Raw genomic sequence first — 14,186 nt, forward strand, 5'->3', positions numbered from 1 at the left:
CACACATTTTCCACGTGGTCACGCCCTCTCGCGCATACCGACCCGCAGAGAATGAGATCAGGTGATGAGAGGGAGGCGGCTGATTGGTCCGGCAAGCGCGCAGCTTCCACCGCAATGTCAGCTTACGGGTAAAGGGATTAAGTGAGGTCCGGTGTCGTGTGACGTGCGCTTGGCCCTGGTGACGCGCTGCGGGGGCCCGGTTATGGTGGCTAGTAGCCCGGTGACGCGCTGCGGGGTCCGCGGATGTATCACAGTGAAAAGGCGGAGAGTTTACGAAGGGAAGGAGGTACGAAATAGTCCGCTATGTTTTGCAAATCTTTGTAGCGAAAGTCAGGCTTCTGACTTTCTATCTTTGTTCTTTTGGCCCACTGAACGATGTGCTATTAATAAAATCCCAATACAAATTGGTTTACTCCAGCTCAAAATTCGTTTCATGGGTCCTTTAACGCGTACGTTTTTAATTGTGTAAAATATAAATAGAACCAGCAATTTTTTTTTTTCATTTTCAAGCTCTAATTCAGGGCTCCATTTCTGTCTTTTACATACCGTCGGAGTCTCTTACCCTATAATTGCTGTGTTAACACAATACGTGTATATCCAGAGAGATCGAGAAAATTGAATTAGGTTTTTCGATCCGCATAAATATACTACACATACCATAAGGCTGAAGCTCCGTGAGAATGTGACGCTAGCGGTTGTGACAAAATGCGAAAGTTGGAGCACATGACATTGCCCGGCTCAATAGATAAAAAATGGAAAAAAAAAATATTGGGGCCAATGTATATGAATATTACGCTAAGCCTAATATTCATAAAATTTAAATTAGATATTGCTGGCGCGTGTATCAATTACCTCAGAAGAAAAAAAAATAATAAACTTGTCAGAAAGAGACAAAAACAATATTTTTTTTCTAACTGACAGGTGTTCCACCGAATTAAGGTCTACAGGCGCATACGTTTTCAACTATGGGTATGATGAAAACTAAGCTGAGATAAACGTCGTCGCATAAAGAAAAATGTATTCTTTGATACAGTTAACGTCATGTGCTTAAATATTCGAATTTTATCACCACCACTAGTGTTACTATCTCAGGCAGTTTGAACACTCTGCGATGCGTGGTTTGTTTGTGCGGGCCGAAACACGGGGTTTCGCTTTCTCGATTCCTCCCTGTATAAACATATTACTACAATTCAAATTTTCGAACTCAATTTTTGAGTTGCATGCACAAGAAAGAGCTGTAGAAAACCTACCATTGTCCCGTCGATAGCTCAGTTGGTAGAGCGGTGGACTGTAGGGGCTCTCTTGCACGGATATCCATAGGTCGCTGGTTCAAATCCGGCTCGACGGAGTTTTTTTTTTGTCACACACATGACACGCACAGCGAGAAAAAAAAAGTTACTGGGTGATTTCAGATAAGATCGACCAAAGGATGCATGGCTAGTCGACATTTTCAAATCAACTGATGTTTTTATATGTTATTGTCTAGTGTCTGGTATGAGCGAATCCAAACTTAGTTTTGACTAGAAAAAATACTTGGGGACAGGAAAAATCGTAAGGCATGAGGTGGTGGACAGTTGCATTAACGCGCACTGATGGAGGGGGCCCGTTTGAGAGTGAATAACTAAAGCGATAACATTAGGAGAACTCTAATACGTTTTAGGCGCAAACTATGGGTATAGCTTGCTTGTAATATAAAGTAATCATATTTATTTAAAATTTATTAATTTTTCTAAAAATTGACAAACATGCCTGCTCGAACGACAAATGGCAAACTTTGGAGGTCTGTATCTCATGAACTAATTTAATCATTATGATATAATTTGCAGATATTATTCTACTAATATATAGCTAATATTTAAAAAATACCTAAGCTATCTTTGTGATACAATAGTTAGGATATATTTAGTCAAACATGGAAAAAAAATCAAACAAAGAAAAATTCCGATGCGAATAAAAAAAAAAACACCACCCTCGATTTTTTTTAAATTTAGGTAACCTGTTATACTCTATTTCGGCATTCATTTCCATTAAAAACATGTTGCATCATTTTATTGAGAAAGAAGATACAACTCCCCAAAGTAGGGTCCTTTTTCAAAGCCTACACTTAGCAGTGTTTTATACAAGAACTGACTCTGAGTTCCAGTTTCATGAAACCAACACACATCTTTTATATATTTTTATTCAGATGAGGCCAATGATAACTAAAGAAATCGTTCACACACTTAAATTAAGGAGAAACTACTGTGTACAAAGAGGTATCATATTACGGACTAGTGATCCGAGAAAAGATCATGCAGCCATCGGCCACTAGGAACTTTGTTTACTTTATTCTCCTGCGACACTATATGCTATTCCCTCTTCCGCTCTACCTTCATCTCTCTCTCTCTCTCTCTCTCATATATATCCCTGATATATATCCAGAACAAAAACATGTTCAAGCATTCCCTTTCTGCGTGGTAGTGTTCTGTGGCTAGCAAAAATCATTTCCTCGCTAAGCTCACGATTATGGCAAAATAGTTGCCGGAAACCGCAGACGACACTCGTCGCTAGTTCTGGCAAAACGGCCGATACAATCTTTTTTTCGCATTTCCCCGCTCGCTGTCAAGGACAAGGGGGTTCGCTTCAACCAGCAAAACATGGCCGCCGACGCCTGTTTACTGAGCAGTCATGCCTGTCGCCACCTCACTCGCTGGCGTCACGGGCGATAATATCAGGCACAAAGGGGCACACCAACCGGCAGCATTATCCCCAAATACTCGAGCCTCGCGTAAATACATAGAGTGTAAACGCTGTCGCCATGTTATCGTAGTAAGACCGCCCCCCCCCCCTCCCCCAACGGGGGACTGCAGTGCGCGACGGCGTACTAACACAACGGCGACGATATCGACATCGCGGGCTCCGAATTTTCCCATAGTTCTACTCCACGGGCATTTCTCGAAACGCTTGATATTGTGTACGCCCGCCTGGAAGGATTTCAGGCGCGTAGTTAAGATAAGGCGGTTCTCCGCGGCAAAAGAAAGCAATTTCACAAAAGCTTAAAAGCGGCGGCGACGCGTGTGCGATGAACGCTTGTAGTTTTGGTGTAGACAGGGTGTGTGTCTTCTCGTTGTTGACACCAGCCGGTGATAAGGCACTGCAGGCGGTAGCTCAGTACAGCAAGGGCTAATCCGAGTGACCATCAACGTAACCCCACCGCCAACCCCTCGCGAACCGGTCGCCGACATGGCTCAGGCTGTGTCATGAACCACGTGGTAGAAGCTCGGGTGCTTTCATATCAGCGCGTGGAGGGACGACAGTGCGATTCCGGAAAGTCTTTTTCGAAGGCCGCTGACCACAATTTTTTGTCTGGAGACTTTCCCTCTTTCTTCCTTTGACGTGGATCAAGCTTTGCCGACAGCCTCAGTTGTGACCTCTCTTTTCAAATGTACGTTTGCAGTGAGTGAGCTCCTCAGCCTCGGACTTGTCACTCGTGCACCCAGTATTTCTTTCACTTGGCAATTATATGCCATCAGTTGGGGTTTAATTTCTATTATTTATGTAGACATTATGAAGACGTCCTGGAGCTCCGAACGAGTGTTTTGTGCAGATTACTTTTGCAAACACAAAAAGACTATACCAAAGCAGCGGAATTTTCGAAGTGTTGGCTAGTTGGACCTAAACTCGTTGAAGCAAATTCTTCCGCCTGACTGTTCCACCAAAGTGAGTGCGATGGACTACCTGTGCTACCATTGCTTCATGCACATCACTAAGGAGATCTCGATGCGAAGCTCAGAGCAGTGCCCTGACATATTTGTGCCAGCTGAAGAAGCAATTGAAGATCTAAATCGCAGCATACTACCTACAGATGTGTCGCCGCTGAGACAACCAAGCGTCGTAAGAAGTCGGGACAGGCCTGCCTACACTCTAAAAAAAAAAGGTAGTCATAGGTGACTACCTTTGGGGTGGTAAAAAGTTGTCCCAAATATAACGACCCCTAGGGTAAAAATGACGACTCCACACGTAGTCAAAAAGCAGGTAGTGAAATTTGACTACCCCCAAAAGCAACATGGCGGACGGTTAGCGAGGCTCGGATTCCCCGGTAAGGCCTAGCGAACAGCACGGCTTTTCGGCCGAGTTAGAGAATAGGGCGCATACGCCTATTCGACGTCTTCCAGGCGCCACCAGACACTCTAAACATCCGTCCTTAGACACCGGTACCGTACCTATTAGCGGGGAGGACGGCAGCGTGTTTGCCGGAATCGTCGCGATTGCACCCGACGGCATCTCGCTAGATTGACTGTATTTTTACCGCCGGCGGAGAACGCTCAAAAAAGAAATCGTAACGCGAGGAATGGGTATGCTGACTTTATTGAAGACAACGTATGCTTGTCGTTTGCGGCGATGAATCGGTGGGCACCTTCGTCGACACGACGGGAGGCGTTCAACTCGCACCAACGCCCCGCATTCTTTTTTTTTTTTTTTTCCTATCTCTTCTTGTTTGGGCCTACCTCAACCGACGTGGTTATCCATTGCTGCCTGCACTTCGCAGCTCTTCGACACAGAACAATAATTTAGGTGGCCGAGTGAAACAATTATTACGATTGTTTTCAATCTGAGAGGCACGTAGGGAGCCCAGTGGACCGCAGAGCCTGGACGGCTGGACCGTAGCCAGCTGTTTGTAGTCAATAGCTACAGGACTTCACAACACTTAGCTTATTGAATCAGGCGGCAGCTTGCGCCACCTAGGAGGTGTAGTAGTAACCGCTAGATGCACTAAAAAAAATTACTCTTCCTTCACTAACTCTCCTGAGGCTCTAGAGCTACGTACGTACTGCACCTATGACAACTCATGCGCCAACACACCAACCACGTTACCGAACACTGTTACGGGCACATACATATGAACAGTACAACAAGGCACAAGCAACTGCAACACAACACAACCGCGACTCTCTACTCTGACCACCCAACTGACCCGATTCATATATATGCCCTACCCGGTTCTGACAAGGATTGGGCAGGTGACTGCCGCTGTTTAATTGATGAATACAAAAAGTATCTGCAAGTATTATTAGTATACAGTTGTTCTGAGTACTTAGATTGGCCGGCTAGACACTTCTCTTAATCTAACGCTTTAAAAGGCACCATGATATGAAAGTAATCGGCTAAAGTAACACCACATGGCATGCTCCCGATCAGTTTCGGTTTCAGATTCACGCAGTGATAAGCTTACTAATGCCATGTTGCCCCATGCTCGTTCCGCGCGTGTAATAGCAGCAAAGGTTACAATAATATCTGCATTCCTAGTCAGTAATTGGCTAGAGGTAACATAATTCTTAGTCTTGTGTTGTTATATACCCCACAAAGCCCAGCGTATCATATTTGCTACGTGGAGTTTGATAACTCAAAAAGTGACAATAAATTACGTGAAGCTGCGACCATAGCGTTATTATTGTAATAACTCTATGGCTAAGACCAAAGCCTGCAGTATCGGTTTTCATACGCTGACAGAGTTTTCCGATTTGGGTAGTTCAGCAAGGCCCCGCCAGGCTGCCGCTGGCAGCTAGAGCAAGATGGCCGCACGCAGCAGCTCGCTCGAAGGCATACCGTCGGCGTCATTTTACTCGAAAAACAGTAAGCCGTCCTAAATTCGGCACTTTCTTTTTTTTTTTTTTTTTTTGCTCAGAAAGTGTTGCGCAACCACATTATTCCGTTCGCTGTTGTTTTTGAGTCCCGTCCGCTTAGTAACGTTGCTTCAAATTTCTGCGCGGCCTATGCTATCCTGCGTCGCCTATCGCCGCCGCAGCTGAGGCAATACAGGGACATTGGCACCCCGGAACTTCTCGGAGCTGTGGGGTGGAACTGCCTGTCTGTCCGTAGGCAGGTGGCTTCGCTCCGCCTCCTAGCCTGCACGCTGGGTAGCCCTCCTACGCCTCTCCTAGGGTATGTGAGGAAGAATCGCGCCGATAAACTACAACCCCTCCTTGGACGGACGGAGCGTCATAGAAGCACGCTCCTCCCGAGAACCATCGAGCTCTGGCGCTCCCTCCCGAATGACGTCACACAAGGGACATTTGAAAGCAAAGCGGACATAAAGGAACTGTGTAAATGTGCAACCATCCATCTGAAAGAACTGTGATCTGACACTCAATCCGACCCAAATCCCAGTGTACAAAGATTTATATATATTTTTTTTTCTTTTTTTTTATGTATATATGTCTGTGTAGCGGGTACAGTGGGCCTCTATGGCATGGGCAATAGCCTTTCACTGTCGCCCGGGTTTTTAGAAACCGAATAAAGCATTATTATTTTCGATACAGTGGGTCGTAATTGATGGCAAAATTTTTGTACCAATTCTGATACGTTTTCTTGGTAAAGCTTTGAATGGTACACGTTTTAACCGTTTTTTTTTATTGATTTGTTCCTTCTAATTTTAGGTTCCTAAGTTAGGAACATATTGAACAACATCGTCGCTGGCGAAGATGTCAGCGATTTTAGTGATCTGTCGGAAAGTGACGAAAATTAGTCCCCCCGCCGTGGCTGAGCCCTCTGAGACAAGTGATGATGAAGAAACCGTAGAAAATTCCTTCGGATCATCTGTAGCTTCGTCTTCTCGTCCATACAACAAATGGCGAAAGGAATTGCTCCAAAACAGTCATGCTGAATTTTCCAAAGTATTCTTTGAGCCGGATGCCATAGATTCACCATTGTTCCTTTTCCGCCAGTTTCTAAGGACTGATGTGCTCACTATGCGAGTGGAGCAAACAAATGTGTAGAGTACGCAGAAATACGGCAGCTCCGTGACACAACTCTGCAAGAGCTGGAGCAGTATATTAGAATATACCTGAAAATGGGGCTTACAAAATGCCGAACGTCATATGCTACTGCGAGAATGGGATAAGGTATTCTCCTATCCCTGACAAGAGGTCGAGAAATCGTTTCTTGAAGCTGATTCAATGCATGCGTGTTGTAAACAACATGGAAACCACCAAAGAAGCAAAGGAGGACAAGTTGTGGAAGATTCGTCCTTGGAGTTTATTATTCCAGCACAACCTCTAGAGCATTGAACCAGAAGAGTTCAATGCGGTGGATGTGATAATGGTGTTATTTACAGGAAGGAGCTCGCTAAAACAGTACATCCCAAACAAACCGATGCCGTGGGGTTTCACGCTTTGGGGACGGGCAGGCACAACCGGTGTCCTTTACCAGTTCGAGGTATACCAAGGCCACTCCAAAGAAAACTACATTTTTGGACTTGGGGTGATACTGTCCTGAGCATCTGCTCTGAAATACGTTCAAATGAAAACTTCAAGGTTGCAGCTGACAATTTTTTTAGCTCTTTGAACCTCGTTGAAGGGCTAACGAGAGGAATACAGTACGTTGGAACTCTGAGGCAAAATCAGCTGAGAGACTGGAAACTCCAGGATGAGAAGACTCTGAGAAAAGTTGGGCAAGGCTCACATGACTACAGAGTTGACAATGACAAAGGAATTGTGGTAGTTCGCTGGTTTGACAGGAAAGCTGTCACCCTAGTGTCAAACTTCGTCTCTGTTGAGTCAATTCAGCAAGTCAAACGGTATGACCGGAAGACCAAACTCCACATTGACATCACACGCCCGGCAATTGTTGGTATGTACAACAGCTTTGGGGGGGGGGGGGGGGGGGGATCGACCAGCATAATTATCAGGTGTCGCTGTACAAATACACTATTCGATTGAGGCTCTGGTACACGTACCTCATATATCATGCTACCTTCATCTGTGTCGTGAATGCCTGGAATATTCACAGGCGCCAAAGCCATCAGCTGAAGGAGCGGCCACTCAAGCTGAGAACCTTCATTGCCAGTTTATCAGAAAGCCCAATCTCTACTGGAAATGCGCCAAGAGGATGGCCGGTCAGTCTGCCTTCGCCTCTGATGAAGAAAAGGAAGTTCACGCCAAGTCATCCCCAAGATGACGTTAGAAAAGACGGGGTTGGGCATCTTCCAACTATGGCGAGCAACCGACTTCGATGCAGGAACTGTGTGCCCAGCGTGAACACATTTAGCACGGTTGTGTGCGCGAAATGCATTGTAACTCCGAGTCTGAGCAAGCGACGCAACTGTTTCTTTGAATACCACAAGCCACGAGACTGCAGCTGGCAAGGACGTAGCAGAAAAGCCCAGTGTAGCATATTTGATATGTTCAATAATTTTTTACTGGTTTGAAATTTCTTTGTTCTTTTTGTATGAATGTACTTACCTTAGCCATAAATAAAGGCACACAAGATTCTACAATTTTAATTTGCCTAGAAATATGTTTGGGCTTAAATTTTTCAAGCACTTAAATTTGATTATAATGCAATTAAATGCAAATGTGCAAGCGAGCTGGACAAGAATGACGAATTTAATTGCATTTAATTGCATTATAATCATAACCTTAAAATTGCAAGCTTCACCCTTGTTGGTGTTAGACTGGTGGCGGCTGATAAAACCCGTTTGCTCTACTGATGTCTAACCCCTGGTTAGCTCAATCGGTAGAGCGCTCCACCTGTAATGGAGAGGTTCCGGGTTCGATACCCGGACCAGGCGGATCTTTTCGGTCGCGCACCAGTCACCTAGCTGTGTTTGGAGATTTGTGTTTGTCCTTTGTGCCTCTTGTTCCCCTTCTCCAGGGATTATTTTCGTCACTTAAATTTAGTGCTTGAAAATAGGTGACAATTGTAGCGGGCAAACGCTGGCGGCACACTTTCCCGTGTTGATCGTGTGACCGATGAGTCGCTCCACTCGCTCCACTTTAGAATCCCCTAAATTATACTCGTGTGAAAAAAAAAGGATTGGGGTACCTGTAAAAGAAACAAAAACAACTAGCATAGCCAAGGTTTCTTCCTTTTTTTTTGTGCTGCTTTTGGGGAACATGTACACCGATATCAAATTATTTTAAATCTTTCAGTTTTCTGTTGACAACAAAAGGTTGGCACTTTTCAAGTATGGGGACACTTGATATAAACAGTGTATAAAGCTCAAATTATTAGGACATTACAACCAAAACTATACTGTGTATATATATATATATAAAGTGGCTATAATGAAGACAAAGTGCTCAGGTGGCAATTGTTTGTATTCTTTTATTTTCCAAACCTGATTATACAATTTTATATTGAAAATATTTTCCTCTAAAAAATAAATAAAACTCATAAAACAACCTTGTAGGTACTTTTGACACATTGTGGAAATGGAAATCTGAAAAGGAGTCCTTTTCCAGCACCGGACTATCAAACTATAATAGTTATAGTAATGATACTTTCAAAAGCCAGAAACAACCCTTTGAATATGAAACAAACCAGAAAACTTACATGGAAACAGGGAACGTTTAACCAAAAAACAATGTTATGTATGCATTACAAACATATTAAGTCATCAAAATATGCAACATCACAGTCACTTCACCATTTTAAAAAAAGAATACCTGAAAATATGTATAACACAAAAAGGGATATGGTTTACACCAAGCAAGATACTGCGCCATAAAACCAAAGTTTCAACAATAAAAGAAAGTATGAGTGGGTACCCAAAAATAACCGGAATGAATTTCAGGAGGCCGGGCATTCGTAGTACCAGCATCCACCTCTTGCAGCACCCTTCCCAAGTTAGTTTGCCGACCGGCGGCGTCTGCTAAGGATCTAGCGGCATGTTGTGAATTTCCCCAAGCGCTTCAAAATCATTCCTTGTTTTTTGTAGTGTCTGACTTGAAGGACCTTCCACATCCATAAAATGATTTCCTTTCAAGACTTTTCATACGGGTGAACAGAAAAAAGTCACACGGGGCGAGGTCCTGAGAATATGGGAGGTTGAGAAGCGGTGTCATGCCAGGACAGTGTCTGCTGAGGCATTGTTGTGATGGAACTATCATTCCCCCTTTCCCTCCTATCGGGGCATTTCTGCCTTACTAAGTTTCGCAAGTGTCGCAAAATTCTCCGGTAAAACACCTAGTTAACAGATTCACCAAGAGGAACAAACTCTGAGTGATCAATGCCCAAATATTTTTGTGTTCTTCTTCAGTTGAGGAGGTTAAAGGTCGCCCAGAACGAGGTTGCTCATCGATCAAAAAATCACCAGTCTTAAAGCGAGAAAACCACTTGCAATTTCTTATTAGCATCTTCCTTGTAAGCTCTCTGAAGCATTACAAGAGTTTCTGGCACAGTTTTACCTAAAGCAATAATTCACAGCCCCATGTTGTTCTTTCATATCAGACATCGAAAAAAAAAAAAAGATTTTGAAGTGCTTGGAAAAAATATTTGCAGCAGACAATGCCAGTCGGCAAACTCGCTCGGAAGAGGTGCTGCAAAGCGCTGCTAGCGGCGGAAGCTGGTACTACAAACAGCCCGCCTTTCAGAAATTCATTCCGGTTACTTTTGCATCCAACCTGGAACGAATCACTGCACCAAAAGCTTTCGATATATGCCATGTTTAAAAAAAAAGATGGCAACCAGTCAAAGAGGCTCAATAGACCTTATGAAAAATTGTTTGGTGATCTGACAACACTGAGAGCGTCGCCATTTTAATGTTGGCAAGCGTCGTCGGTACCAAAGCACGGTGGAGGCATCAGAGAGAGCCGTACGGGCAGTGTACGGTAGCGCAGCAGCTGTTTTCCGCCTTCTGACCATGAAATGTGGACAAACAATTTAAGCAACCAACCACAACTGTCTGATGAAGCTCTAGGAGGCCTGTGCACGCTGGCAACAACCTCGTCGAAGCAGCGGAGCAAGTCATTCGCCTTTGCTGTACAAGCTTACACACTGCGGGTTGTCGCCAGCGTGTGCACAGGCCTCCGAAAGTTTCATCAGACAGTTGCGGTAGGTTGTTTAAACTGTTCGTTCCCGTTCCATGGCCAGAAGGCGGAAAACACAGCTGCCGCGCCATCACACACTGCCCTCCACCGTGCTTCAGTACCGACAACGCTTGCTAAATTAAAACAGTGACGCTCTCAGTGTTGTCAGACTACCAAGCAATTTCGCATAAAGTTAATGGAGATGAGGCAATTTTCTCTGTAACATCAAGCAACATCAGCCACAGTATGTGCCCAAATAATGGCAGACTTCGATAATTGGCGCTGCAGCTACCATACTCCATTCACCTCTAAGCTGAGACTGTGGTGGAAGCTACGTCCTCGTTAGATTAGTCATACGCCTCTCTTTTGCCACATCATCACACTCCCGGCCATACCCACGCGCAAAGAGTTGGGTCAGGTGATAAAAGCAGTGATGTGATTGGTGATAGCCATTTTGGAGCAGCTGTTTGAGCAGCCAAAAGTTCATTTTGGAGAAGCAAAAAGAGCTCTTGGAGCACAACCGCACACTTCATTTTCATTTATATCACTGCAAATGTGAGGAGAGATGGCAAATATTAGGAGAACAAACACCAGCTGTTTAGTTGCTTGTGGAAGCACCAGACACGGCAACAAGACAACGACTGATGAAGAACAGCGCAAACGGCTGTGGACGATGATTTTAGGTACGAAATCCCACTAAAAAAATGTTAAAATACAATCATTTTGAGCACCTAGATTTATGTGTCCTTCAAGTTCTAAGGGTGGTTGCAACAAAACTGCAACTCTTAATTCAGAAAAAAAGAACCCATAAAAAATAAACCTACAAGGGTCCATATATACCTTCTTGCACCCCGTCTCGCTCTGGAGGAGTACCTTTCCCCTTAATATGCAGGTGTGCTGCGGCGAAGCAAGACACGCAACATAGCGACGCCTAATTTGCAATTGTTGCTTCACTGCATTACACCGTGAGAAGCGCACTCAACAAAGCTAACTAACCCACCAGAACAGACCACGAACACGAGACTTGTTGTGAAACTTCTAAGCACTGTCAGTGCTTGGTGCGAAATCAAATCGAATAGTATGTTATTTGAGACGATTATCGAAAGTCCTGAAAACCCGCACGAGCCTACGCTAACGATTCGCCCCGGCAGCGAGGCCTGCAGCTGTTATATTTTCAGTATTACTTAATTGAACTTAAGTTGTGGTGCAATGTTGGTGCAAATTCCTCACATTTTGATCAAATGTAGCAAGTGTAGCAGAATAAGCACTTAGGCACAGTTTGGCACAATTGGCGCAGCAATCACATCACTGGGTGATAAGAGGGAGGCGGCTGATTGGTCCGGCAGGGTGAACATAGTATAGCTGGTGCACACTTTTGAAAAGGGTCTATTCAAGGGTAGCTGACAAGCTGTTGTTGGCTGCAATACAAATAGCAGAAGCGCATACTGCAATGTTCACTTGTCTCCTATGATTTTGATATAGCCTTTGTTCTTCTCATGGGCAACACTGGATCCCACCGCTGCCGGCATGTCGTGGTCGAGACAGGTTAACGACGACAACTGATTCATTGCATACAATACGTGGTCCTGTGGGTTGTCGGGCTGGTGGCATCTATTACATGGTGGGCCTTATCTGCTAACCCTCTTTCGCATCTTTTTGCTGGTGTTTGCCACATGAGGTGCTGTGCTCGGCGGTGGGCACTGGTGTTTCCCACTACAGTTCTAAATCACTATAAAAAAACAAAACAAAAAAACAGGGTGACAAACCTGTAACAATGTAGCAAACAGATTTGTTTTAGGCTGGCTTCACACGAAAAATCTTTTTCAACATTTTGACATTGCAAGGCGAACAGAATTCTGGAAGTTTCACAATCTAAACCAACAAGCACGCCCCCCAAAGGATTGAGGATCCATTCCACCGCCTGGCCATGGTCTGACGAGCAGCTGAAATCTCGTTACATCTTGAAGTAGCAATAGCTGCAATTCCAGTCTCCTGAGTTCACGAGCAGCAACCGCTGAAATAGCAACATGCTATTTCTGGTATGATCACTATCCAAAAATACAATTAGTTCATGCTGCATAGACCCAAACTTTCGGAGTGATCACTTGCAACTATGCCTATGTCTTTTGCTGATGCACCTAGAACCATAAATTACAAAACTAGAAAAAATTAAAGCAATCAAATTTTGTTGTCAATTAACCTTCTGATCCTGCAGTGATAATGAAATTAAACTACAAGCATATACAGGCTCATTAAGAAAAATATGTTTAATATCTATCTTGAGTGAATTGTTATATTTTTATTGTGAATGTCCCATTCTTGCAAGCACATCTAATGCAGTCGTTGAAATGTGACAGAGACATCTTGGGACATTTGGGATACGAGTCACCTTATCACGGCCATTGCTAGCCTGGCTGTAATCATGCCAGTTGACAGTGTCACCAAATGCTTCACCAGGAAAAATACATTTGTCTCCATTCATTTACGCCGGCGCACCCACACTGCCAAATGTTGCTCTCCTAACGGTGTAGACACTACGCATCTGAGAGTATGCATGAGGATCACACCGTCCACACTGTACAGCAGTCATGCCGCACCAAGGGAGAGGGCTGCCATGGGCACGCCGAGATACCGGGTTTGCCGAGACAGCAGAGGCAGCTGTCTCGACTAGTGCTCCAGGTGTCCACAACCATAGACGGGAACAGTCATCTATTGTTGCCATCAACTGTCCCAATAGGCAGATCTCACTAAGCAATCCACGCATGCGTGATGCCGCTATAACTTTAGTTCACAGGAGGCAGTGCACGAGACAGCTCGTGTCGTCTCGTCACGTGCAAAGCTCCAGCAGATTCTCCCACATGCAGATTAAGTTTCTTTGATGCATTGTGGCAGCGGCGGCTTAATGAAACTGGCTGGTGAGATTGGTCTATTCAAAGGCAAAAACCCTGAGGCTGCTGCACATCCAGTCGTTCCAACCATGCAAAGCCTCTTTGTGTCCAGGCCATTGGGTTCTCATGGGGTGAGATATTTTCATGTAAAGTATCTGGTGTCGTCATGTCACACCCTGGTGGTTTTCAACACCCATGGGCTATATAATTCCTCTTCACTTTCAAAGAATTCTGTTACATCAGAAAGATGAGAGGTTGAAAACAGGGATGGAGAAGAACGTCAGAGGAAAGGAGTGGTGAAGCAAAGCGACTGACCGAATCGTCCTAGGCGAGCCAACGCAGGACACCTGTTTGTGCTGGGCGTGGGCTGGGGTGGTGTGTTGCCTAACCTGGGTGGCCTTTGAAGGAAACCTAGCCCGGGCTTGGCTCAACTGCCAAGACCCCAGTTTCATCAGACACGGGGACACCTAGCACAGCCAGGCTTGCAGGGGGTCTGAACCCATGCTGGGCT

At 44.7% G+C, this 14,186-nt stretch overlaps 1 non-coding gene across 1 annotated transcript; it reads left to right on the forward strand.

Annotated features, from left to right (window-relative positions):
- Nucleotides 1–1,257: 1,257 nt before the first annotated feature.
- On the forward strand, nt 1,258–1,348 carry Trnay-gua. The gene is given in 2 exon segments: nt 1,258–1,294; nt 1,313–1,348. It is a non-coding gene; the product is annotated as a tRNA-Tyr (tRNA).
- Nucleotides 1,349–14,186: the final 12,838 nt, after the last annotated feature.

The sequence above is a fragment of the Ixodes scapularis genome, unplaced genomic scaffold (genome assembly GCF_016920785.2).
Source record: "Ixodes scapularis isolate PalLabHiFi unplaced genomic scaffold, ASM1692078v2 PGA_scaffold2__306_contigs__length_199485367, whole genome shotgun sequence".
Lineage (NCBI taxonomy): Eukaryota > Metazoa > Arthropoda > Arachnida > Ixodida > Ixodidae > Ixodes > Ixodes scapularis.